The sequence below is a fragment of the Dasypus novemcinctus genome, chromosome 7 (genome assembly GCF_030445035.2).
Source record: "Dasypus novemcinctus isolate mDasNov1 chromosome 7, mDasNov1.1.hap2, whole genome shotgun sequence".
In the NCBI taxonomy this organism is placed as follows: Eukaryota; Metazoa; Chordata; class Mammalia; order Cingulata; family Dasypodidae; genus Dasypus; species Dasypus novemcinctus.
Window position 1 is genome coordinate 12,158,332 of NC_080679.1, and position 25,045 is coordinate 12,183,376.

General features: G+C 46.0%; 1 long non-coding RNA gene across 4 annotated transcripts; it reads left to right on the plus strand.

Annotated features, from left to right (window-relative positions):
• The first annotated feature begins 43 nt into the window (after positions 1 to 43).
• Positions 44 to 12,271, plus strand: LOC131279107 (uncharacterized). Of its 4 annotated transcripts, none has more exons than XR_009186437.2 (5): positions 44 to 277; positions 804 to 901; positions 1,767 to 1,998; positions 9,062 to 9,219; positions 9,899 to 12,271. It is a non-coding gene; the product is annotated as an uncharacterized lncRNA (long non-coding RNA). The 4 variants fall into 4 exon arrangements; XR_011649184.1 differs by having other exon boundaries at positions 44 to 213; XR_011649186.1 differs by having other exon boundaries at positions 57 to 277; positions 1,767 to 1,903.
• The last annotated feature ends 12,774 nt before the right edge of the window (positions 12,272 to 25,045 follow it).

A 25,045-nucleotide genomic window follows, 5' to 3' on the forward strand; every position in this document is an offset into this window, starting at 1 on the left:
GGAACTCGCGGCTCCTGATTGGCCCAGGGGCGACGCGGGCTCTGGTTGGCCGAGTCACGAGGGTGATGGCGCCGTCCGGGCTGACTTCCGCCCGGGCCTGGCTTGCTGGGCCTGTGAGCACCTGAGACGCGCCCCCGGCTCCTCTGAGGCGCCCTGCCCGGCTTTGTCGCGCTCGGTGGCCTGCAGGGGCGCACCTCGGGCCTCTGATCCGCTGTGAGAGGGCGGGCTCTGTACCAGTGATAGTCTTGAAGCTGGGGAATCCGATGGGGACTAGACTGTGCGTTGGCTTGGGAAGTTGTTATAGGTTCTGGCCTGAGCCCCTTATTTGTGTTATGAGTTCTGATGGAGGTAGTGATGGAAGTTGCCCCAGTTTACAGATTTCCCAGTCTGGAGAGGGAAAGGCACTTGCGTTGTAGGTACAGTTTTTGTTCCCATTTGGGGCCTTCGTTTTGGCCCTATGCCCTTTCACTTAATCTTAGAAAACATTGGAGTTATTTGAAAACGCGTGATGAAGGGAGCAGAAGGAGAGGAAAAAGGAAGAATTCCTGGATATTCGCCTTTTTACTTTAAGGAGTTTCCATTTCGAAATCCTGGCTAAAGATACAACATACATTAAAAATTATATTGTTTTCCTATTTGGTATTCGCTGGTATGAGTAAAAGATGCTAAATGAAAATTAAAAATTGGAAGATACCTAACATGAGTTTGTTACAGGGTACTGCAAGCAGCAGTAGCAAAACGTGCATGGCTTGGAATGTTGAAGGGCCTGTGAAGTGCCTAATAATCTTGTTTATTTTAAGCAGGAAAAAAATCAAAATGAACTAAAGAAAATGAATCTTTCTCCAAAGGAAAGCGAGGATGAGAAAGGAGATGTCAGAAGATAAGGGCAGTGGCACCAAAGGTGAGGTAATTATATGTACATAGCAGAGCAGACTGACTAATGTCAACAGTCAAAATCTACTGTAAAGCAATTAAACATCATTGTTTAATCTGAAAAGTAGTATTGGGTTTTACAAGACCACCCTAAACTTAATACGAAAAATCTTACGAGGTCATTTTAAGTAAAGAAAATCGCTGGCCACTCTCTCAAGCAGATGTAAAAATTCCAAATAAAAGATTAGCAAATTGAATCTAGCACTATGTAAAAAGAGTAATATATCACCATACATGGAGACAAAGTGCTGTTTATTTTGGAAAAATAAAGGTATTTAATGTTAGAGAAGTTGTCTGGAAATACTGGTTTGCAAGAAAATCTTAAAATTGCTTTGTAAAATCCACTAGTTTGTGAGCCCCCAAACCTAGGTTTCTATACTTACCCTTTTGATGATATATAAGTCCCAACCATGTTCTACTTCTGGCTGGGAGCCTCCACATTAATATTTGAATGTAGGTAGACTTAATTGGGAGAGTCATAAAAGAATTGAGGGGGTGGGATGAATGAGTACACAACTCATTGGTGTTGAATGCTTCGTATGTGCAGCAGCTGTGCTAACTAGGGCTCTATTCACTATCTCATTGAATCCTCACAGCTACCATATAAGGTCGACAATATTAGCTCCATTTTATAGATGGGAAAACTGATTTAGATTGAGGGGTGTAGAAGTTTCTTGTTTGCTTTTTGTTTAGTAATAGTAGTATTGAAATAAAGAAATGGACTACTAATGATAGAAGTGATAAATGCCCAACTATGTGATTATACCAAATACCAACCAGTGAGCTACATCCACTCCCCAGAGATCTTTTCATTGTCACAATTGCTTCTTCAGCTTATCACCTCTCAGAAGAGTGGCAGGAAGGTTACTGCTGCCTCAGGAAAGAAAGGAGGGAAAAGAAAAAAGCCTCCAGCTCCCATGTTTGCTGAGAAACTAATATCGCCAAACAGGAAGAGAGCCCCACAGAGCAGGTGAGCCCAGGACAGGAGAAGCACCGAGCCCGAGGGCCTTGGGAACTGCAGTGAGAACCACGAGGAGGGAGAAGATCAGAACCAGGAGGAGGAAGGTAAAGAATCCTCTCCCAGGTGGTCCCTGGCAAGTCGCACTGAGATACCAAGGGCCAGTCCACCATGCCATTGCACATCTCTCTTTGAGGGGTTCCCTGAAAACACCACCCTTCTGAATGTCGCCTTGGCAACCCTGGGCTGATTCTTCAGGCTTGGACATCTGAACTCTGCTGTTCACGTAACCCGAATCTGGCTGCTTCCTTCTGAGTAGTACATAATGATTATTTCTGTCTTTGTGCTCGTGAACCAGGTAGATAGGTCTTCCCATAGAACTTAATTCTCGGTGACTTTATGTTGTATTGATGGTGTCTATATAACATGTCAAGTGGGATTGCTTCCCAAGCGATAGTTTTTACTGTTGTTACTAAAATACAGTGGCAATACATATAAAATTATTTCAAAATAAGAAATTTTTTTCTAAGTCTTTTTATATAGACAGGTTTATGACCAGTTTCTCCGAAAGAATAATTAGGCATTCTCACTCTTGACAAGTTGGTGTGGCAGTGTTTGATTAGGTAGATTCTCGTTTAGATTCTGAATAAGAAGCGATATATTTTACATGGGCCAAAGGGAGAAAAGCCCTTCCTGTGAAGGTGGAGGTCGATGGCAGGATGACGAAGACAACGACAAAGACTGTGATGAGGAAGATCAGAATGATCTAAATCAGCTCTGTTAACGTGGTGGCTAAGATCGAGGAATGCTGGTTGTAAGGGAAGCCTTTTGGCAGGGGCTGCTGGGTTTCTTTTCTGAACTTGAAGAACTTTCCATTTAATCTGTAAATGATTTTAAAAGTACTCTGGCCAGACCTAACAAGGGTGTATTGTGAAGAATGGGCATAACTTGTGTTTGATATTTGTGGACAGTGTAAAAGCTTCTGGTTTATTCATTAGTAGCACAGATGTTCAAAAATGCAGTATCCCTGGGGAGTGAGTGTGGTTCAGTAGTTTGAGCACTGCTTCCCATGTACAAGGTCCCAGGATCAATCCCTGGTACCCCTAGAAAAAAATATATGCAGTAGCCTGGCTTTCCCCCTAGGGCCTATTAACAAAACACCTGATAAACAGAAGAAGGAAATGGCAGAACAGAAAACTTATTGTGGGGGAGTGGATGTAGCTTAAGCAGTTGAGCACCTCCAACATGGGAGATCCTGGGTTTGGTTCCCCGTGCCTCCAAAAACCAAAATCAAAAACAAACAATAAGCAAACATGAAAAAAAAAACCAAAACCTCAGGGGAGCGAGCGTAGCTCAGAGGTTGAATGCCAGCTTCCTCCATATGCCGTCCTGGGTTTAATCCCCAGCCCTGGTACCTCGAAAAAAGCTTACCCTGAAACTAAAAAACAAAAATTGAAAGGTAACTTCTTTGCCGTGTTTTAAAGCTCTCTTCACGGGGGTTACTTGGGTCAGAACAAAGTCTTGGTAGCCCAAATGAGGAGCGAAGGGGTTTTTTATTGAAGCCTGGTGTCAAAATTCACCACAAACCCTTTAATGGAGTTTTCCTCTAGCATCACTATTTGAGTTCTTCCCCCCCCCTTTTTGCATAGCAGCTAAGCCATCTGTAAGTTTCAGCTGTTTGTTGGAAACCTGAATTTCAACAAAACTTGCTGAACTAAAAACTGGTTTCAGTGAATTTTTTTCTAAAAATCATCTTGGAGTTATTGGTGTCAGAGTTGGCTTGTCCAGGTAAATACTGATAAATTAAGGACATCTTGAGGAGTTTATCAGCTCAGCACTTATTATTCCTGGAGAATTTAGGAATTTCAATAACTTTATGATACTTCATCCTGGGTTATTAGACATTGTCTTGTCAGATCCTTCTGTTACCTGCTCAGCCTTGTGGTGGGACTTTACTGTAGCCCATTGCCATTCCAAATAAGTATTTAAAATCCTTTAGTGGCTCAAGTTTAGTAACTCCAATATATTTTTAACTTGGACTGTTACCCCGTTTTCCCAACCAAAATATTTAAACACCCCAAGTCTCTGAGAAGCATAGTTTTCCAGCCTAGCAATGCTCTTTGCCTAGAATTATTTTAGAACAAGTAACAATTTTAATTATAAAACCCATGTAGCTTTGGTTAAAAATACAAGTGCTATCAGTTCTGCTTTTTTGTTGAGTCAAATTTCATCGTTTCAAATGACAACTTCTTTCTTTTTGGGGAGAGGACACAGAAGCTTTGCATGGGGAACCTTCCAGACCTTGCCATATGTGTCTCTTCTTATTTGTATCCTTTTTGCTCCAATAAAACTAACCATAATTATGATAAAACAAAGCAAAACAAAAAACCATGTCATCCTTTCTTCCTTCTTCCTCATCCTCATAAACATATATTTTGGGTGTAAGCAGGTTTTTTATAGTGCTCAGAATTTTCTAGAAAAAAATTAAAGTGATAATAGTAAAAAGTCATTGAGCACTCACTATTCCAGGAATTATTCTTAGTTCCTTGTATGTATACCTCTGACTCCAAAGACAATTTTAGGTGGCATATACTGCCATTACCCCCATGTTGCAAAGGAGGAAATTGGGGTCCAGAGAAGTTAAATGTGTGCCCAATATCACACAGCAAGAAAGAAGCAAAGACAGGATTTGACTCCGGTGCTCTGGCTTCAAAGCCTATGCTTTTAAGCATGACTTCTTGATTTAAATAGAACCAAGTCCTTATGTATGTATGTATGTATGTATGTATGTATTTTTATTTTTTTGAAAGTACTGGTGCCAGAGATTACCCAGGACCTCATATGTAGGAAGCAGGCACTCAACCACTGAGCTCCCTGGGTCCTTATTTTATAATGGTCTGTGGTTCAATTTTATTTTGTCATGTTTGGAAACATTTTTAATTTTACTGTTACTGTAAAATATAATGCAAATTGCTATTTTAACCTATTATTATTATTATTATCTAGAGAAGTTGCAGGTTTATAGAAAGACCATGCAGAAAATAGAGTTCCCATATACCTGCTCCCATTTTTAACATTTTGCATTACTGTGGTACCTTTGTTAAAATTGCTGAGAGATATTCTTATAATAGTACTATTAACTATAGTCCATAGTTTGCATTAGGGTTCACTATTTGTGTTGTATAGCCCTGTGGTTTTTTGGTTTTGTTTTTTCATTTTATTCTAGCAATTTGAATACCATCTAAATACTGCCTAATCTAGATTCTGGATACTTCATATAAGTGGAATCATACAATATTTGTCCTTTTGTGTCTGGCTTGTTTCACTTAGCATGTTTACAAGGTTCATCCATGTTGTAACATGCTTCGGTACTTCATTTCTTTTTATGGCCAAATAATATTCTGTTGTATGGATATACTACATTCTGTTTATCTGTCCATCCATTGATGAACATTTGGGTTGTTTCTACACTGCTTTGAACATTGGTGTACAAGCATCTGGGTCCCCATTTTCAATTCTCCCGAGTATACCTAGGAGTGGAATTGCAGGTCATAGGGTAATTGTATGTTTAACTTTTCAAGAAACCATAAGCACAACTTCAGTCACATTTCTCTTCTTACAGTTTTTTTGTTACTATACTTTGAAATATGATTGTATTTACAGTAAAGAATAATGTCTTCTGCATTTAAAAAATTCTTACTGTAATAACCCTTAGATTTGTTAAGAGATTCCATATTAGGAATGATATTGCTTTTGTTACCGTTCATAAAGACAGGCAGCTGGTTTTTTTCATGGCCTCTCCAGTGGTCTTTCAACATTATATTTAAATATTTAAAAATGAGATTAACAACAATAACTTTTTAAAACAAAATTCAAATACTTGTAGTCTCGGACTTCCTTTTCTATAGCTTTTGGTTGACTTTTGTCAGTTGTTAAGCAGGAACATTAACAAAGACCTTGGCAGGTGAACTTGCCCAGCTCAGGGCCCTTGCTCTAGAGCAGGATTTCAGCACTATTGAGACTTTTTTTTGACTCTGCAGTTAAACCTTTTTTTTTTTTTTTTAAGATTTACTTAATTTTTCTCCACCCCCTTGCTGTTTGCATTTGCTGTGTCTGTTTGTTGTGTGTTGGTCTTCTTTTTAGGAGGCACCAGGAAGCAAACCCGGGACCTCAGTGTGGGAGGGAGGTGCCTAATCGCTTGAGCCACCTCCACATCCTGCTTTGCTGTGTCTCTCTTTGTATTTTCTTTGTGTCTCTTGTTACGTCATCTTGTTGTGTCACCTTGCTGTCTTGCTCATCTTCTTTAGGAAGCACCAGGAACTGTACCTGATTGCTCAAATCACTTGAGCCACATCCACTTCCCTGAACTTTTTATTTTAATAAATTCAGAATATGCACAGCACATGCAGTGCTAGCATTAAAACTAATACAATAAGCAATTACTAAAATACAGTTACTCAAGGTTCCGTCTTTATATTCAGCAAGTTTAAATCCATTCTTACATGATTTTTAAGCCTTATTTATTAACTGAAAATACTGCTTGCTGATAAAACTTGCTCAAATGCAACTGCTGAATGTACAAGTCACTGATAAAACAATAAAGATAACCACTTGTTTGAGGAGTGCAGTGTTGCGCTTTTGAGCCAGATTATTCTTTGTTGTGGGAGGCCACAACATTTTAGGATCTTGAGCTGCAGCCCTGAATCCTGACTGCTGGATGCCAGGAGCACTGCTTCAATGGTGACAGCCATAAATCTCCAGATGATACCAAATGCCCCTGGGAAGCAAGATTGCCCCTAGTGAAGAATCGCTGCTCTTGGTGATACTGATATTGCCAACTCTCTGGTCCCTGGATTTAAATTGTAAATTTGGCGGCTGCTCACTTCCACAACCTCTGTAATGAGCCGGGACAGAAAGTAGACTGGCTCTTGGTCTTACCTGTGTGCATTTTCCCTTTTCTTCACCATCTCTGTAGGAAATTTGGTTATGTGGATTTCAGATCTGCTGATGACCAGCAAAAAACCTTGGGGTTTAATGATACAAAGGTCCTTGGCTATGAAATGAAACTGAAGAGAAAGGAAACTCTAGCAGTTTGATATAGTTATGAATTCCAAAAATAGGTATTGGATTATGTTTGTAAACTGGTCTGTACCTGGGGGTGATTAAAGTATGATTAGGGCTTTGATTGGGCCACATCATTAGGGTGTTGGGTTCCCACCCCTTGGTGGGTGGGGACTCACAGATGAAAGGCATGGCAAAGGACAGAATAGGAGGGTTTTTGGTGTTGGAGTTTAACACTGGAGTCTTGAGTTGGAACTCTGGAAAGTAAGCACAGAGGAGCATGGTTGTGAAGAAAGAGAAGCAAGCTCTGGGAAGAGAGGAACCCTGAGCCTGGAGAGAAGCAAGACCCTGGAAGAGAGGAATCCGGGAAGCCTGAAACCCCACAGACTTGGCAGTTATCTTGCTCCAACACGTGAAAATAGACTTTGGTGAGGGAAGTAACTTATGCTTTATGACCTGGTATCTGTAAGCTCCTACACCAAATAAATACCTTTTATTTAAAAAAAAAAAAAAAGATGAGTGGCTAATCACATGAAAAGATGTTCAATATCATTAGACCTTAGGGAAATGCAGATCAAAACCGTAATGTGCAGCTACTACATTAGGATCTAGGTTATCATAAAAAAAAAAAAAAGAGTTGTTGGCAAGGATGTGGAAAAATTGGCACCCTCATATATTGCTGGTGGAAATTTTAAATGGTGTACTCTGGAAAACAGTTTGGCTGTTCCTCAAAAAAGCATGGTTACTATAAGGCCCAGCAGTTCCACTTCTAAGTGGTTACCCAAAAGAAATGAAAACATGCCCACACATTTCCACAAATGTTCCTATCAGTGTTATTCATTATAGCCCCAAATTGGGAACAACACAAATGTCCATCAATTAATGAATGGATAAATAAATGGTATATCCATAAAACGAAATATTATCCAACCATAAAAAGGAATGTTTTTACTGATCTAAGTATACCTGTCCGTGTATCTAAATACTCATACATACTATATGCAACGTGGATGAACCTCAAAAACATGCTAAGTGAAAGAAGCTAGATTTTTATTGTACAGTCAGTACTATAAAGTTTTTGTTTTGAGTTTTGTAACTTTGTTGCATTTTAGATGATGATGTGTTTATACTTTGTTGTGTAGAATGAAAGACTTGTATTGAATAAACCTAGGATTAGAAAGAAAAAAAAAAGAGCCAGACACAAAAGGCCACCTATTGAATGATCCTATTTATATGATATATCCAGAAAAGGGAAATCTATAGAAAAAGAATAAATTAATAGTTGCCTGGGGCTAGGGGTGGATTGGGGGGAGTGACTGCTAGTAGGTACTTTTGGGGATGATCAAAATATTCTAAAATTATACAAAGAAAAGAAAAAGAAAAAAAGAAAAATTCTAAAATTAGACTATGGTAATGGTTGTTCAACTCTGTAAATACACTAGTAACTGTTGAATAGTACATATGAAATGGAGTGAATTGTATGGTATGTAAATTATATCCCAGTAGAGCTGGTTAAGGGTATTAATAATTGGGTAGGTTGGGGAAAAAATACACCAAATGTAAGATATGGGCTATAGTTAGTAGTAATATTTTTTTAAATGTATTGAACTATATCACCCACACACAAGCATGCATAAACAATAACTGTATAGTAATAGTTGTGAAGTTACAAAACAAACATATGACATCATACAGGACTCTCATAACTCACCCTACCACTAACACCTTACATTGTTGTTAAACCTTTCTAACTCTTGATTTAAGAGCATTGTCAAAATATTTTTAGTAGTAATATTCTGGTGATGCTGTTTCATAGTTTGTAACAAATGTGTCACAACAGTGCAAGGTGTTGGTGGAGTGCTGTATGATATGCATGTTTAATGAAAGAATGAAAAGAGAGTGTGTATATGTATATATAGACTGTTGCCTCTAAAGATAGAGTTGGGTAGCTTGGGATAAGAGTGGAAGGAAGATGTTCATGATATTCTACCTTTTGCATTTTGAATTTTGCTTGCATATTACCATTCAAAAATAAATGGATAAAAGTGTATGAGTCTAAATACTGTCTGTTCTTTCTTTTCTTTCCCACTCCGTCCCCCAAACCTGCAGGATTGCTTATATTGAATTCAAGTCACAGGCTGATGCAGAGAGAACCTTGGAAGAGAAGCAAGGAGCAGACCTCCATGGGCTTGCCATCATTCTGGATCATCCTGGGGAGAAGAGCCCAGGCCCAGAAAATAGAGGTGGAAAGAGCAACCACTGGAGAGGTAAGGAGTATTGGTGCTCCTGCAGATTGAGACTTGCCAGGGCTGTCGGTGGGATTCCAGAAGGGAGGGGCTGGTGTGAAGTTAGTGTCACTCGGCACTTTAAAATCCTTTCCTCCTGTATCAAATGTGTAAATTGTCATCATCATGTCCAGCTAATGAATTTTATCCTAGTTAGCCTTAACCTTGGGATCTACAAGAGAGAGTTCACATTGTACAACCATCAGTGTGGTTTCCTTTTTTTAGGGGCCCTCTAGGATTCTGTTTAAAAACGCTCTAATAGCTGTGGTTTTAGAATTAGATATTTAATTCTGTCAAGTGTAAACCAATTCCAATCCAGTGTCCCATGGCGTAATCTGATGGGCAAACATTTTGGCTTACATAGTATTTAAAGACAAAAATTGAATTTGTTATGAATATTTTGAAAAGACTTTTCACACAAAAAGTCTGGACTTGGTACATCAGAGAATCTAGCAGCACCTAGCCTGCAGCCCCATATGTAAGCAGTCAGCAGTCAGCTGGAGATAAGACGCAGCTTCTTCCTTTTAGGTGCAGCATGCCATCTCCAATTGCCACTTATCCCCACCATGCCATAGGTTCTCCCTGACACTAAAGCTGGGAACATCACACTTACATTTAAATATATGTATATAGTTAATACTTTTTTTTTCTTATGTACTAGTGCTCTTTTCCTATAAAAAAAAAATTTCCTGTGCTGTCTCTTTCAAAAATGGGAAAACGAAAGATGGAAGAGGAAAGCCGTGTATTTCAAGAAAAACGGGAGGGGAAGCAGATTTGGCTCAATGGATAGAGTGTCCGCCTACCACATGGGAGGTCCAGGGTTCAAACCCAGGGCCTCCTGACCCGTGTAATAAACTGGCCCACGTGCAGTGCTGATGCGCACAAGGAGTGCAGTGATGATGTGCGCAAGGAGTGCCGTGCCACATGGGTGTCTCCTGCATAGGGGAGCCCCACGCACAAGGGATGCGCCCCGTAAGGAGAGCTGCCCAATGTGAAAAAAGCACAGCCGGCCCAGGAGTGGCGTCGCACACACCGAGAGCTGACACAGAAAGATGACGCAACAAAAAGAGACACAGATTCTTGGTGCCGCTGACAAGAATATAAGCAGACACAGAAGACACAGCGAATGGGCACAGAGAGCAGACAACTGGGGAGGGGGTCGGGGAAGGGGAAAGAAATAAAAATAAATTAAAAAAAAAGAAAAATGGAGAGAGCTTATTTATTTGTGGAGGTAAAGAATATTCCTACAAGTTTAATATGCAAACAAAGCCTGTCTGTGTTGAAGGAATATAACTTAAGACATCATTATGAAATAAACCACAGCAAGAACCATGATGGATATACAGAAAAGATGTGTGATGAAAAGTTTAATGAACTGAAAAAAAGACTGAAATTTCCACATGAGTTGATTGTGAATGCAAGTAAAATAAGTGATGCTGCAGTGAAATGTAGTTATGTATTAAGTGGTAAAATTGCCCAGGCCTCAAAACCTCTTACAGATGGTAAGTTTATAAAAGACTGTCTATTGAGTGCAGCAGAAATTTTGTGTCCTGAACAGAGGCAGTCATATTGCTGCTCAGCATTATAGACTGTAAAGCTGAGAACTTACAGGACAAGTTGCAAGAACAAGTTAAGTCATTTGTGGCTTTCTCTCGCAGCTCAGGAGAGCACTGATGTAAACGATGTCACCCAGTTGGCTGTATTTATTCATGGTGGCAATGAAACTTTTGATGTGACTGAAGAGCTTTTGGACGTGGTACTCATGATAGGCACAACATCAGGAAATGATTTATTTTTCTGTATTGAGAAAAGTCGTAAAAATTTTAATGTAGATTGGTCAAAACTAGTGTTACCACAGATTGTAATTCTGCAATGGCTAGTGTTAAGCAGCTTGTTACAAAACTTAAATCAAGGTACCAGGCACAGAGCTTAAGTCTGTGCATGGCTTCATTCTCAAGGAGTCACTTTGCACTAAAAAGTTAAAAATGGGTCATGTCATGGACATAGTAATTTACACCATAACCTGGATACTTTCCCATGGCTTGAACCACAGAAAATTCAATACTTTGTTCAGTGAATTAGATGCACAATATGGAAATCTGTCTTACCACATGGAAGGTAAGTGGCTGAGTCATGGCATTGTGCTACAGCAGTTTTTTGAACTGTTGGGAGAAATTGATTTTTTCATGTTTTCTAAAGGAAAATCTGCCTCAACTTACAAGCAAGGCTTGGATCAAAGACTTAGCCTTTTTGGTTGACATTATGACCCATCTAAACACGTTCGATATTTCCCTTCAAGGGTGTTCACAAGTAGTCACACAAAGGTATGATTCAATTTGCTCATTTCTAGTGAAATTGTGTTTTTGAGAAACTCATTTGGCAAGGAAAATCTGGCCCACTTCCCTACACTGAAATTAGTTTTAGAAAATGAAAGTGATAGCCTGAACTACATTCCAAAAATTAGAGAGCTGAAGACTGAATTCCAAAGCAGGTTCTGTGATTTCAAACTTTATGAAAATGAACTAGAATTGTTCAGTTCACCTTTTTCAATTAATATTAATCATGTGAATGAAGAACTACAAATGGGAGTTATTGAGTTGCAGTGCAGCACTACTGAAAACTAAATCTTGGAATACCAGAATTCTACAAACACCGTGGAAATGGGTACCCTAAATATAAAAACCATTGTGCAAAGATTCTGTGTTTGTAGGTATGTTTATGAGCACCTGTTTTCTGTTATGAAACTAAGTAAAACCTAAAAATTACCTCCAGTTAAAGAACTCAAAGATGACTTCTGTGCTGTATATTGCTACATAAGGTTCACGACCTGACCTTGATTGACATCTTGGGGCATAAGAAAAAAGACATGAGTTTCTTATTTCAAGTCTGAGGAGTAATAATAAATTATGAAATTTTAAGTCATTTCTATTTTTAAATTATATTTTTTCCATTTGAATTTAAAATACAAGCTTTGGCATCATACATGTCTGTTACACCTAATATCGTATAAAAATAAAGTTTGATTTTGCCTTTGGCAGTTTGTTTTTTTTATGCTCTGCCTTTCTGGCCCTAAGAGTTTTAAGTCTATACACCTTTGCCTTGAGAAAAGCCACGTTTGTCTCAAAGGTGCTTGAGAACCTGGATGTGAATCAGGGTGTCAGCTGTAATCCCATCCCCAAGGATAACACTCCTGCTACCTGGGACTCGGCCCGGGTGTCCCCTTCCCTGGACAGGGCTGGCCCTTGGGCTGCTTTTTGGGTGCTTCCATTCCGACTTGCACATTTGTTCTGAAATTTTAATACTCTTGGTCAGCTTGCTCAGGGCTGGCCTGGGAGCCATCTGCCTCTTCAGGACAGCGGTGAAACTTCCTTTGGTGTCAGGGCACCCCCAAGGCATGGAGAAGGGTGAGTAGAGAGTGGGAGGAGGTGCATAAAGAGGTTTGTGACCAAAATGGTGGTGTTCCCCTATGAAGGTGGACCATGGCTGCTCTTTAGTACAGAAAGTGTATTTTTAAATATTAGTCTAATTATGAAAGTAAAATATGCTTATTGTAAAACATGGAAATTATAAAGAAGTTGGGGGAAAACCTATAATCTCAATAACCAGAGGCAACCCCTATGTTTTGGCCTGTTTCCCTTTTGTCAGTTTTCCATGGTTGAGTGCATAATGAATGGGCCAATTTGTATTTTGCCTCCCTTCCCTGCCTCCTCCCACCCGCGATAGTAAATCCTAAATATTTTGACAGTCTTCCAAGCTCAAGGTTACATTTATTTGATTCTGTTGGGTATTCAGTAATGGGTCTTTCCCAGCCTGGGTAAATACTATTGGCATCACAATGCTGACTCTACCCAGAGTCAGACTCCACAGGATAAGTGCCAGCCTCTATGAGATATCCCATTAGGCACCTGTCACAAGTTTGGGAGCCCAAGGCCACCCTCATTTCTGACCAACTAGCTGTAGATTCAGGGGTTCCCACCACCCCTTTGGGTTTGATATTTTACTAGGACAACTCATAGAACCCACTGAAAGCACTATCTTTACAATTATAGTCTTATTACAGTTAAAGATTGCAAATAAGGAGCCCAAAGAAAAGAACATAAGATGAGGTCTGGGAGGATCTCAAAAATAAGCTTCTAGGTCCTCTCTGCAAAGAGTCAGAAGGTGTCGCCCTCCTGGCATGGGGATGTGCCTTAGCCATCATGGAAGCTCACGGGAGCATCAAGTGTCCTGAGTCTCTATGGGGTCTCATTATGGAGGTGTGATGAGTGGAATCAGTGCCCCTGTCATTGGACTCAGTCTTCCAGAAGTCAACCTAGCATGGCTGACCTTTCCAGTATGATAGCCCCCACCCTAAGGTGGTCTGTGTGCTGGCCCCTCCCGTGGTCCCCTGAGCCTATTTATGAACTGTCAGGTGTGGTCCTGGGCCCACCATGAAACACAAAAGACGCTCCCCTTGGGAAATTCCAAATTTCTCTGAACTGGGGGCAAAATCCAGCCACGTTTTCCTTTGTACCACTGGGAGGAGGCTGACGAAGGCATTGTGGGGAGGGGATGGAGGGGTGGATGCCTGTTACTAAGAGGATGAACATGAAGGCTGGGCTTAACGAGGCAGGACAATGGGAAGAGGGCCCAGCAATGCAGGGAAAAGCTGGGGTGAAGGAAGGGGAGATAGGCCAGGCAAGGGGGTCAGGCCACTGTGGTTGAGCCTTTCAGCCCCAAGTGTTTCCAATCTGGGTGAGGAAAGTTTGGGCCAGATCTGTGCTCCCGGGGTCCCCCTAAAAAAGGGGGGAGCAGCCTGAGTCCCAACTGCAGTGCCTAGACCCAGCCTCCTCAAGCTTTCTGCGAAACCCTGCTCCTCGGAGGCGCACGCCCTCTGCCCCGAGGTCTCTCACCCTTTGCCCCTCCTGGCTGTGGTCGGCTGCAGCCTCTCTGGCACCTGTTAGTGTGGGCAGCTGGCTCAGGGGCTCCCCCCTACTGCTGGGACCTCAGCCTCCCAGCAGGTGTCCTGGCCACTCTAGTCCCTTCTCGTCACCTTTCCTCCACGTGGCACATGCTGGCCCTAAGAAATTGGTAGGTGTTCTTCCACCTGTGAAATTGTGACCTAAACTCCACGGGTGGCGCCTCCTCTCTCTCATTCAGTTACTTCCCCTGTTCTCAGATTCTTTAACCTCAACAAGATCCCCAGCTCCCTGACTTCTCCACGCAAACCCACCGGCCCCCCTGCATCGCCGTTTCCTGCGATGCGGCCTGTACCCCAGGGACCAACAGGCCAGTCACTCTTGCCAGGATCCCCAAATCTTGGGTCCTCCTAATCCCTCAGCCTCCTGCTGCCCAGCAGCAGTCCTGATCAGGCAGGTCTGGTGCTCGTCACCTAATCTGGGGTGCTGGGGAAAACCCCACAGCCGAGTGCTGGAGCCCATTCTAAATCGTGGCCTCCAGTCTCTGCTGGATTGTCAGGGCCACCTCCTGCCACCCCCACCTCCAGCCTCCTCTGTTCCCCGGCAACCAATCTCATTCGTTTCTGGTTTACCCTTCCTGTGTTTCCTTTTTTTCAGGAGGTATAGGCAATCGAACCCAGGACCTCATATATGGGCAGCAGGTGCTCAACCACTTGGGCTACATCCACCACCCTCCGTGTTTCTTTTTGTACCTGTAGGTTTCCTAACACCCCTTCTTTCTTACCTGCAAGATAGCATACCATAGGTATTCTTTTACATTTTGCTTTTTCCACTTAACAATAACCTGGAAATCCTGAGTAAACATTTTGAGCTATAACGTGATGCTGCTTACGGGCCAACAGTTTCGTTTCAACAATCTCACCCGCCAGAGGTGTGCAGCTGTTGACTAGTTTCTTGCTGTGGCCCACGAAGCGTGCGATGTCTGGAGGAAATGGAAGGTGGGCCGCTTGGCCATTGCAAAAGCTCCGTGGAGTGCGGAGAGAGCGAGATGCCAGGCAGAGTCCCCATCCCTGACCAAGGACCTTGCCTGCCCCGCTGAGTCTTAAAGGGATGGATTGGACATCTTCAAGGGTAGATGCCAGGTGAGCAGCGAGGAGACTGCCGGGAGGTTCTCGCAGCTGTTTAGAGGGGACCTGGATCAGGCAGCGGCAGGGAGGATGGAGAGGAAGGAGTTGGCTGGGGAGGGCGAGTATCCGGAAGCAAGTGCCCCCTTTTCTAGCTTGGTGACGACGAGCTGGTTTCAGGGAGCTGGTGGGGCTGATGGGGTTGTTGGAGCCAGGCAGAACCTCCAGGTCTGGAGCCCTGGAAGTGAACTTGAGCTCTCAAGGTTGCTACCAGCAGCATAGTGTGGTGGCTTAAACTGTGGCTGTGACTGGGTGGCCAAGTGTAGAGTGAGAAGATCCCAAACAGGGTGGATGTGATGCGAAGCGAGAGAAGCCAGACTCCAGAGATGACGTACGTGTGGTTCCAGTTTCCTGATCTCCTGGAAAAGGCAAAACTGTGGAGAAGGAGAACAGACCAGGGCTGCGTGTGGTGGGCGAGGGGGGGACTGACAGAGGAGAGGTTTTGCGGGTGGAAACAGTCCTATCTTGATTATATCATGACTGCGTATGTTTATCAAAACGATTGAACTCTTTACCTAAAAAGGGTGCATTTCACTGTATGTAAATTATACCTCACTAAACGTGACTTTTTAAAAAGGAGATTGGGGGAAGTGGATTTGGCCAAACGGATAGGGCATCCGCCTACCACATGATAGGTCTGTGGTTCAAACCCTGGGCCTCCTGACCCGTGTGCAGCTGGCCCATGTGCAGTGCTGATGCGTGCAAGGAGTGCCCCGCCTCGCAGGGTGTCCCCCGCGTAGGGGAGCCCCACGTGCATGGAGTGCACCCCATAAGGAGAGCCGCCCAGTGCGAAAGAAAGTGCAGCCTGCCCAGGAGTGGCGCCACACACATGGAGACCTGACGCGTCAAGATGACATAACAAAAAGAGACACACATTCCCAGTGCCACCAACAAGAATCCAAGCGGACACAGAAGAACACAACAGCAAATGGACACAGAGAGCAGACAACTGGGGGGAGGGAGAGGGGAGAGAAATAAATAGATAAGTAAATAAATAAATAAAGGAGCTTGGAGCGAAGTGCAGGGAACAGGAGACTGGGGCAGCAGGGCAGTGGGGCAGCAAGGTGCCTGAGAAGGGGGGTCCCGGCCGAGCCCCAGAGCCAGGGCACTTCCCAAGAGGGAGCCCAACTCTCCCGGGCCAAGGGGTTTTTTTGGATGGACTGTCCCCCACAAAGACATTTTCCAGTCCCAGCTCCTGGTCCCGAGGCTGCAAACCGTTTGTAAGTGGGATCATCAGAGATGATACAGCTAAGGTGAGGCCACCCTGAGTCAGGGCACGCCTTAAATCAGTAGGACCGGAGTCCTTAGAAGCAGAGGAAATTTGGACGGTGTCAAAAGCAGGAGACAGACAGACAGATGGCCGCGTGACGGAGCAGAGATGGATTCCTGGCCCGCTGGCAAGCCGCCACCAGAGCCCTGCAGGCTTCAGGGAGGCAGGAGCCTCCTACCTGAGAGAGAAAGCCACAGCGGCCCTGGCCAACTAAGACGGGGCCAAGGGAGATGAGACCTGGAAGGTTTCCCCGGGCTCTACCCACCAGGAGGCCACCGGCCACCGGACCAGGGCGTGGCATCGGGAGCCCGGTGGGCAGCGGCTGGCGGGGAGGCCGCCTTGGGGGCTGCCGCTCCTGTAAGAAGGGCAGGGAGGGGAGAGAAGATCCAGGGACTAAGACTTCTGTTGCCCCTCCCTAGAGGAGAACGGGGGTGACGGGCTCTGCAGTGGGGGGAGCCTTGTCCAGGAATAAGGGCACCTTCATTTCTGAGAGGGGGAAGGAGTGCAGGGAGGGCGCAGGTGCAGGCAGATCTGCCGCAGGTGGGGTGAGGTGCCCGGGGTGCGGGGGCCTAGGTGGGCCCCGAGGACCAGGCGGAGGGTGGGAGGAGCCTGGGGGGGAGGGGCGCAGGAGCAAACAGGAAAGGTGCGGCCCCTCCCGCACGGTCCCCTCTTCTCAGGCCCGCACGTGGGCAGGTACTTTTCAGACCTCTGTTTTGCAGATGAGGCACCGGGAGAGGTGAGCCGAACCCGGGAGGGCCGCGGGGAGGTGTCTGGAGGCCCAGGCGCTCCCGGCCGTAGAGGAGGGAGCTGACGGGGCTGGGTGGCGGGAGATGTGCTCAGGAGCGCTTTTACAGAAACAGCCTTCTCTGGCGGTTGGTTCCACCAGCATTCAAAGCCAAAACACACACAGCAAATCCTAATGGTATTATTTCTAAAGGAGCAGAAATCCACCTATGAAACTTCCTGGTAATTGATTTTAATACAGTCTAGGCAGGAAAACACCCTCTTTCATGGAAGGTCTTTCATGTGTTGTGTTTTTTTTTTTTTCCTTTGTTTTGTTTTTTTGTCTTTATTTTTTTTAATGTTACATTCAAAAAATATGAGGCCCCCATATACCCCCCACCCCCCTCACCCCACTCCTCCCCCCATAACAACAACCTCCTCCATCATCATGAGACATTCATTGCACTTGGTGAATACATCTCTGAGCACCGCTGTACCACATGGTCAATGGTCCACACCATAGCCCACACTCTCCCACAGTCCACCCAGTGGGCCATGGGAGGACATACAATGTCCAGTGACTGTCTCCGCAGCACCACCCAGGACAACTCCAACTTCCGAAAATGCCCCCACATCACATCTCTTCCTCCCACTCCCTACCCCCAGCAGCCACCATGGCCACTTTCTCCACACCAATGCCACATTTTCTTCGATTACTAATCACAATAGTTCATGAACAGAATATCAGTAAGTCCACTCTAATCCATACTCTATTCCTCCATCCTGTGGACCTTAGAATGGTTGTGTCCACTCCACATCTATATCAAGAGGGGGCTTAGATTCCACATGGATGCTGGATGCAGTTCTCCTGCTTTCAGTTGTAGGCACTCTTGGCTCCATGGTGTGGTGGTTGACCTTCTTCACCTCCATGTTAGCTGAGTGGGGTAAGTCCAACAAACCAGATGTGTTTTTTTTTTTAAGATTTATTTTATTTATGCATTTCTTCCCTCCCCTTGTTGTTGCATTCTCTGTCTGCTCTCTGCGTCTGTTCTTTGTGTGTTCGTCTTCTTTTTAGGAGGTCCCAGTAACTGAACCCGGGACCTCCCATGTGGGAGGGAGGTGCCCATTGGCTTGAGATACCTTCACTCAAGTTGTCTCTCTCATTGTGTTTCCTTGTTGTGTCTTTTCGTTGTGTCATCTTGTTGTGTCAGCTCATGGTGCTAGCCCATTGTGCCAACTCACTGTCTTGCTCATCTTTAGGAGGCACTGGGAACTGAACCCAGGACCTCCCATGTGGTTAGGCAGGAGCCCAACTGCTTGATCGATATCCACTTCCTTATGTGTTTTGTATATCGTGAATCCTCACAAAAAATCCTGCAAGCTCTGTTATTCTCCTCCTTTTACAGATGAGCCTCAGAGAGGGAGCAGAACAACCCAAGGTCACACAGCTGGAGAGCCGCAGAGCCAGTCGGTCTGAGCCCACTCTCTTCCTCCAAACCACAATGCCTCTGAAGCTTTGTTCCAGCAGCCTCTGTCCCACCTTTCTGTCTCACCCACGGTGTCACCTGTCCTGAGTCCTCCAGCCTCCTGCCCACACTCAGGAAGAGCAACGTGGAGGCCTGGGGCCATCGCACCGCCTCCAGTTCCAGCTCTATCAAAACCAGGCCTGGAAGGGACACACCTGGAGGGCTGGCCTGGCCACACCTGTGGCCAGAGGATGGCGGGCCTTGGTGAGTCTGCTTGTGGCAGGTGATGTCGGGGCTCCACCGTGCACTCTGCAAAGCCCGTGGTCCAGCGAGGGCCTAGCACAGACTTCTGCTCAGCCTCAGAGAAATGCTGGACTGCCCAGGAAGCCCGGAGCCCCCTGCCCCTCCCTGACACACACCTGGGACAGTGCCAGGGGACCCTGGAGCATCCGGCTGTTGGGGAGAAGCCCTGGGTCCTCCCCACATCCCCTGGGGACACCGTGGCCTTTCCTCCCCCGGTTTGCACTCCCAGCCTCACTGCCCCGGCGCCCAGGCAAAGCCTGCCCCGCGCGGCCCTCCTCCAGGCGGCTGCTGGCAAGGCTTCTGCACCCAGGCTTGTCTCTGCCTCGCCTTGCCAACCCGGATAAGTTCTGAGCTCCCTGATCGCCTCCTCTGAAAAGCATGAGTCACTCGCCACCCCCCAGAGGCCGCCTGCGCCTGGGGGAGGACAGAAAACTCCAGCCAGCAGCCCGGGGTCCCCACTGGCCGGGCTCCCTGCTCCCCTAAGGCCACCCGCCTGTGGTCGGCCAGGCTCTGTCCATCTGTCTGCCTGTCGAGTGAGGATTCCCTGCCTCCCTCACCCTGCCTGAGCCTTCTGCCAGGGCCCTGGGCCTGCAGCCTGCTGACCCCACCCACTGCTGGTGGGGGTCCCCACCCTCTCCAGGTCGGTCCAGGAGGCCCGGGAAGGCCGAGCACACTTCTTGGCAATAGCTGTGATGGAGCATCCCTGAGTCCTGCCACCTGGACCGGCTACCTAATTTGCGGGGTCCAGGGCAAAATTAAAATGCAGGATCCTTTATTGAGCAGTTATTTAGACTCTCAAGATGGCGAAGATGGCAGAGATTAAACCACTGCCAGGGCCCTTTGAAGTGAGGTCGCATGCCCCTGAAGTCACCCTGCTGCCACCTGAGAGTCTTGGGTGCCCAGGCTGGCACTGTGCCTGCAGGGTCTCGCCAGGGAGGCCCGTGGTCTCAGTCGGGCCCCAACAAGCACCTGCCTTGGTGCTGCCACCTGCTGGCCAGGTTGGGCCCCTGCACGTCCTTTGGGCAAAGCCGGAGAGGAGCCTTGGTGGTCACAGGCGACCCAGCCCTCAATTTCACAGAAGAAACAACCTGGGGTGGGGGTGGGGGGCTCCTGCCCGGGGTCACACCGGCCACAGCACCCCGACGATGGTGGCAGCACTACCTAACTGTGAGCTCAGTGCTTCGCCCACAACCCTTCCCTGTTCTTTAGGGACTCCCCTGACCGTGCTTTGGGTACCTGCTCCTCTCCCACTGGCCCAAGTGTCGACTCCAACTGGCCCAGCAGCACCCCACTACCCGGCCAGGGGGGGCCTCTAACCCCAGGGCAGTGCAGGGGACTTCCTTTTGGCTGGGACTTCTGGACAGGGCATTTCTAGCTCCCTGTGAACCCTGAGATGTGAAGGCATGAGACCCTAAACCCCGCAAGAGCCATTTGCCACCAGGGCAGAAATTGGCCAGAGCAGGAAGGTGACATGGAGGTGCAGAGAGACAGAAATATGACCGTGGGCTGACACCCTTGAGCTGCGGATCAGCAAGCCCCTGCAATGCCCTTGGCTGTTGAAGCGGTTTGAGCAGCCACTTGCAGTGAAAGGTCTCCAAATAGATGCACCCTTGCCTGAGGCCCCCCAAGTTAGACTCCCAAGTTAGCCACATTTTCCTACCACTTGCCCGCTGATTATAAGATCAGATGTTGTCTGGGGAGAAAAATAGGGCACGGAAGGGCCCGTGAAGACTGCCGGGTCTGTTTTACCCTTTTTCCCGTTAAAGAGTCCTTGTCGCTCTGTGCTGTGCTCGCCTTCCCTTGTCGCAGCCTTTCCCTGCCATTGGCCATCCTCCCCTCACCTGTGCGAGGGGAAGCAGCTCTGCCTTGCGCGCAGCTCCTAGGTGGGACATCGGGGTCCTGGCCCAGCAGGACGAGGTGCGGAGCAGGGCCCCCACCGTCGAGCCGCCAGACGCTGGGCTCCCACACCACCTCTGCTGGAGCGCCAGCCCCTGCAGGCCGTCTCAGCCCTGGACACCTGCCCTCGGCGAGCTGCCACCTTGCCCCGGCTCCACCTACCAGGTCCAGCCCCAGGGGAGCCGTGAAGAAAAGCGCTGGCCGGCCAGAAGGGGGCGCTGGCGGGTCGGCGCAGGGGGTCAACCCAAAGTCCTGACACCTTGATAAAGAGCCGTCACCAAACTCTCCTCCTCTCTCTTGGCCCCGACACCGGCCAAGAAAAAACCCCCAGCAACAATACCAATCACTGATAAATTTAAATTTTTAAAATGACGTGAGCCACAAATGTAAACTGTAAACGTACACGTGAGTAGAAAATGAAGGCCCCCTTTCGTCTCTCGGTCTCTTCCACCCCCTACCCCACCATCCCACGGCCACTGGTAACATTTGGCCCATAGCATATATTTCCCAATTATCCACATTGCAGCCAAGAGTTTTTGATGACATTGTGTGTGGCTTCTATTGTTTTGTTTTTTGTTTTTCACTCATTTTTTTGCCTCCAGACAAATGCAAAGTATATTCAACACAAAGTTCACCTCTTGCTCCCTGAACAATCTGTTATTTACCAAAATTTCTTTTCACTCTGGCATTTGACATAGGAAGTAAACCAGAATATCGAAACTGATTTACCAAATGGGACCCAGCAGGTGGTGCTTCCTCCAGGGATGGGAGCACCCTACGGGGTGCTGACTTCCAAGCAGACCTAAAGGGAGCTCCTTCTTCCCTGAACTCCGCCCCTCCCTGCTCCCCCATTCATCCTGTGAAGCAGCCAGAGGAAGCTTTTCCAAAAATTAGATGGGACTGAGTCACTCTCCAGCCTAAAACCTTCCAGGGGCTCCCCCTGGGCTTCAGGTGCAATGCAAAAGTCCTTCAGCGAAGCAGACGTGGCTCAACTGATAGAGCATCCACCTACCATATAGAGGGTCCAGGGTTCAAACCCAGGGCCTCCTGACCCGTGTGGAGCTGGCCCATGCGCAGTGCTGATGCGCCCAAGGACTGCCATGCCACACAGGGGTGTTCCCCGCAGAGGGGAGCCCCACACGCAAGGATCGCGCCCCGCAAGGAGAGCTGCCCCACACGAAGAAAGCACAACCTGCCCAGGAGTGGTACTGCACACACACAGAGCTGATGCCACAAAATGACACAACAAAAAAAGGAGACAATTTCCCAGTGCTGCTGACAAGAATGCAAGTGGACACAGAAGACAGAAGAACATATAGTGAATGGACACAGAGCAGACAATGGGGGGGGGGGGATAATTTAAAAATAAATAAATCTTTAAAAAAAAAGCAAAAGTCCTTCAAATCCCAACCTGTCTCTCTAGCCCATCTGCCACCCTCTTCCTCTCCCCCTGGTCATGAGTCTTCAAGCCCAGCAGTCCCCCTTGAGCTCCTTGAAGGCACCAGTGCTCTCTCCCCAGGACCTTTGTACAAGCTCTTCTGCCTGCCCAAGGCAACCACCTCCCTCCCCACCTCCCTCCCCACCTCCCTCCCCACCTCCCTCCACCCACCTCCCCCCTGCACGCCAGGCTGACAGATCCCAGGCCCTAAACTGCATTCCCTCAGCGGGGCTCCTCCAACTCTCCAGACCAAGACAGCCTGGTGCACCAATGTTCACAGCAGCCTTGCTCACAAAGTGGAAGCACCCCAAGTGTCCACCAGCTGATGAACGGGTATGTGCACGCAAGAGGGTACCACCCAGCCGTAAAAAGGAATGAAGTTCTGCTGTGTGCTACGACATGGGTGAGCCTTGGAGACATCGTGTTGAGTGAAATAAACCAGACACAAAAGCACAGCTATTGTATGATCTCACTTACATGAAATAACGAATATGCAAATTTATAGACAAATTAGAATACAGGTTGGTGGGGGGAGTTAGTGCTTAATGAGTCCAGAGTTTCTGTTTGGGATGATGAAAGGTTTTGGTAACGAATGGTGATGACGGTAGCAGAACCTTGATGCACTTGAAAGTGGTGAGAATGGGAAAATTTCTATTCTATATATGTTACCCCAATACAAATTAGAAAAACAAACTTTTAAAGAAACGTGTCCTGAGATTCGCTGTACTGGGCACCAGGCTAGGTGAGGACGCTGCGTTGGGAGCACGAGGGGTGCTGGCCATCGATGGGCTGAATCCAACGGGCGTGAGAACGTGGCTGGGTGAATCAGGAGATCTATAAGAACGCGAGGCTGGGGAGCAGTTTGTCAGGGGAGAGCTGCGGGTGGGTTGGACTGGACTGGCGCGAGGTGGTGAGGGGGGCTAGGGTCTGGGCGTGTGGTGCAGGGAGCACCCACTGCTCTCCCATGCTCGCCAAGCTCCCCTGTGGCTCGACTTTCCTTGTAGATCCGCAGAGAATGCAGCCCTCACCCAAGGAAGCCGCTCTTTCTCCTTGAAGCTTAATCCATTGTTTTCTCCATACTGATTTTTTTTCTATTGAGGTCAAATTCTTGTGATCTTCATCTTTTTAAAGTGTAAAATTCAGTGGTTTTCAGCATAGTAACAAGGTTGTGCAACCATCACCACTAATTTCAGAACGTTTTCATCTCCCCAAAAAGATAATCTGTGCCCCTTCTCCCCTGCTACCCTCCCCACCAACCTCAAATCTTCTATCTGTCTCTATGGATCTGCCTATTCTGAATATTTCATATAAATAGAATCATACATTATGTATCCCTTTGTGCCTGGCTTCTTTTACAAGCATAATATTTTCAGAGCTCATCCATGTTGTAGCATGAAGCAGTACTTCATTCCTTTTTTTTGAAATAGCAGCTTTATGAAGATAATTTACATATCATACAATTTGCCTGCTTTAACTGTGCAATTCAGTGGTTTTTTAGTATATTCATAATTTTGCAAAACTATTCGTAGTTCTGCATACACCATCACAATCAAGTATCTTTTTTTTTGGCACCGAGGATTGAACCTGGGTCCTCACACATGAGAAGCAGGGGCTCAGCCACTGCTATATCCACTCCTGCAATCGATTTTCCAACATTTTCACCACCCTAACAAGAAACTCTGCTCCCCTTACCAGTCACCCCCCTTCCCTTGCCTCCCCCAAGCCTAGGCAACGTTAATCTAATCTCTGTCTCTGTAATTGGCCTATTCTGAACATTTCATAGAAGTAGAAGCCTATAATATGTGGCCTTTGGTGTCTATCTTCTTTCACTTAACATTCTCTTTTCAAAATTCATCCCTGTTGTAGTCTGTAACAGAACTCCATTCCTCTTCATGGCTTAATAATGTTCTACTGTAGAGATTTACCATCTTTTATCAATTGAGGGATGTCTGCCTGGTTTCCACTTTTGGCTATTGTGAATAATACTTCTTTGAACATTTACATACAAGTGTTTGTATGGACATATGTTTTCATTTCTTTTAGGCTGATACCTAGTAGTGGAATTGATGGATGATATGATAACTCTATGTTGAATAGTTTGAGGAACTACAAAAATGTTTTCAAAAACAACTGCACTGTTTTACATTTCTACCAGCAGTGTATGAAGGTTCCAGTTTTTTCCACATCCTTGTCAACACTTGTTATCATCTGACATTTTATTTTATTTGTCTTTTTAAAACATCGTTTTCTCCGACTTTTAAATTATAGCTATCTAAGTGGTGTTGAGTGGTATCTCTTTGGGGTTTTGTTTTGCCTCTCCCTGATGGCTAATGATGCTGAGTATCTTTTCATGTGCTTATTGGCCATTTGTGTATCTTCTTTGGAGAAATGTCTATTCAAATCCTTTGCACATTTTTTTTACTGGGTCATTTGTCTTTTTATTATTGAGTTCTTTATATTTTCTAGGTACAAGTTCCTTATCAGATACATGATTTGCAAATTTTTCTCCCATTCTGTGGACATCCTTTCACTTTTTAAATGGTATCTGTATTTCTCAGGATTCCCCAGAGAAACAGAACTGACCTTCACTGGATTGCATGGGGAGACTCCCCTGATTGCTCAGGGCAATC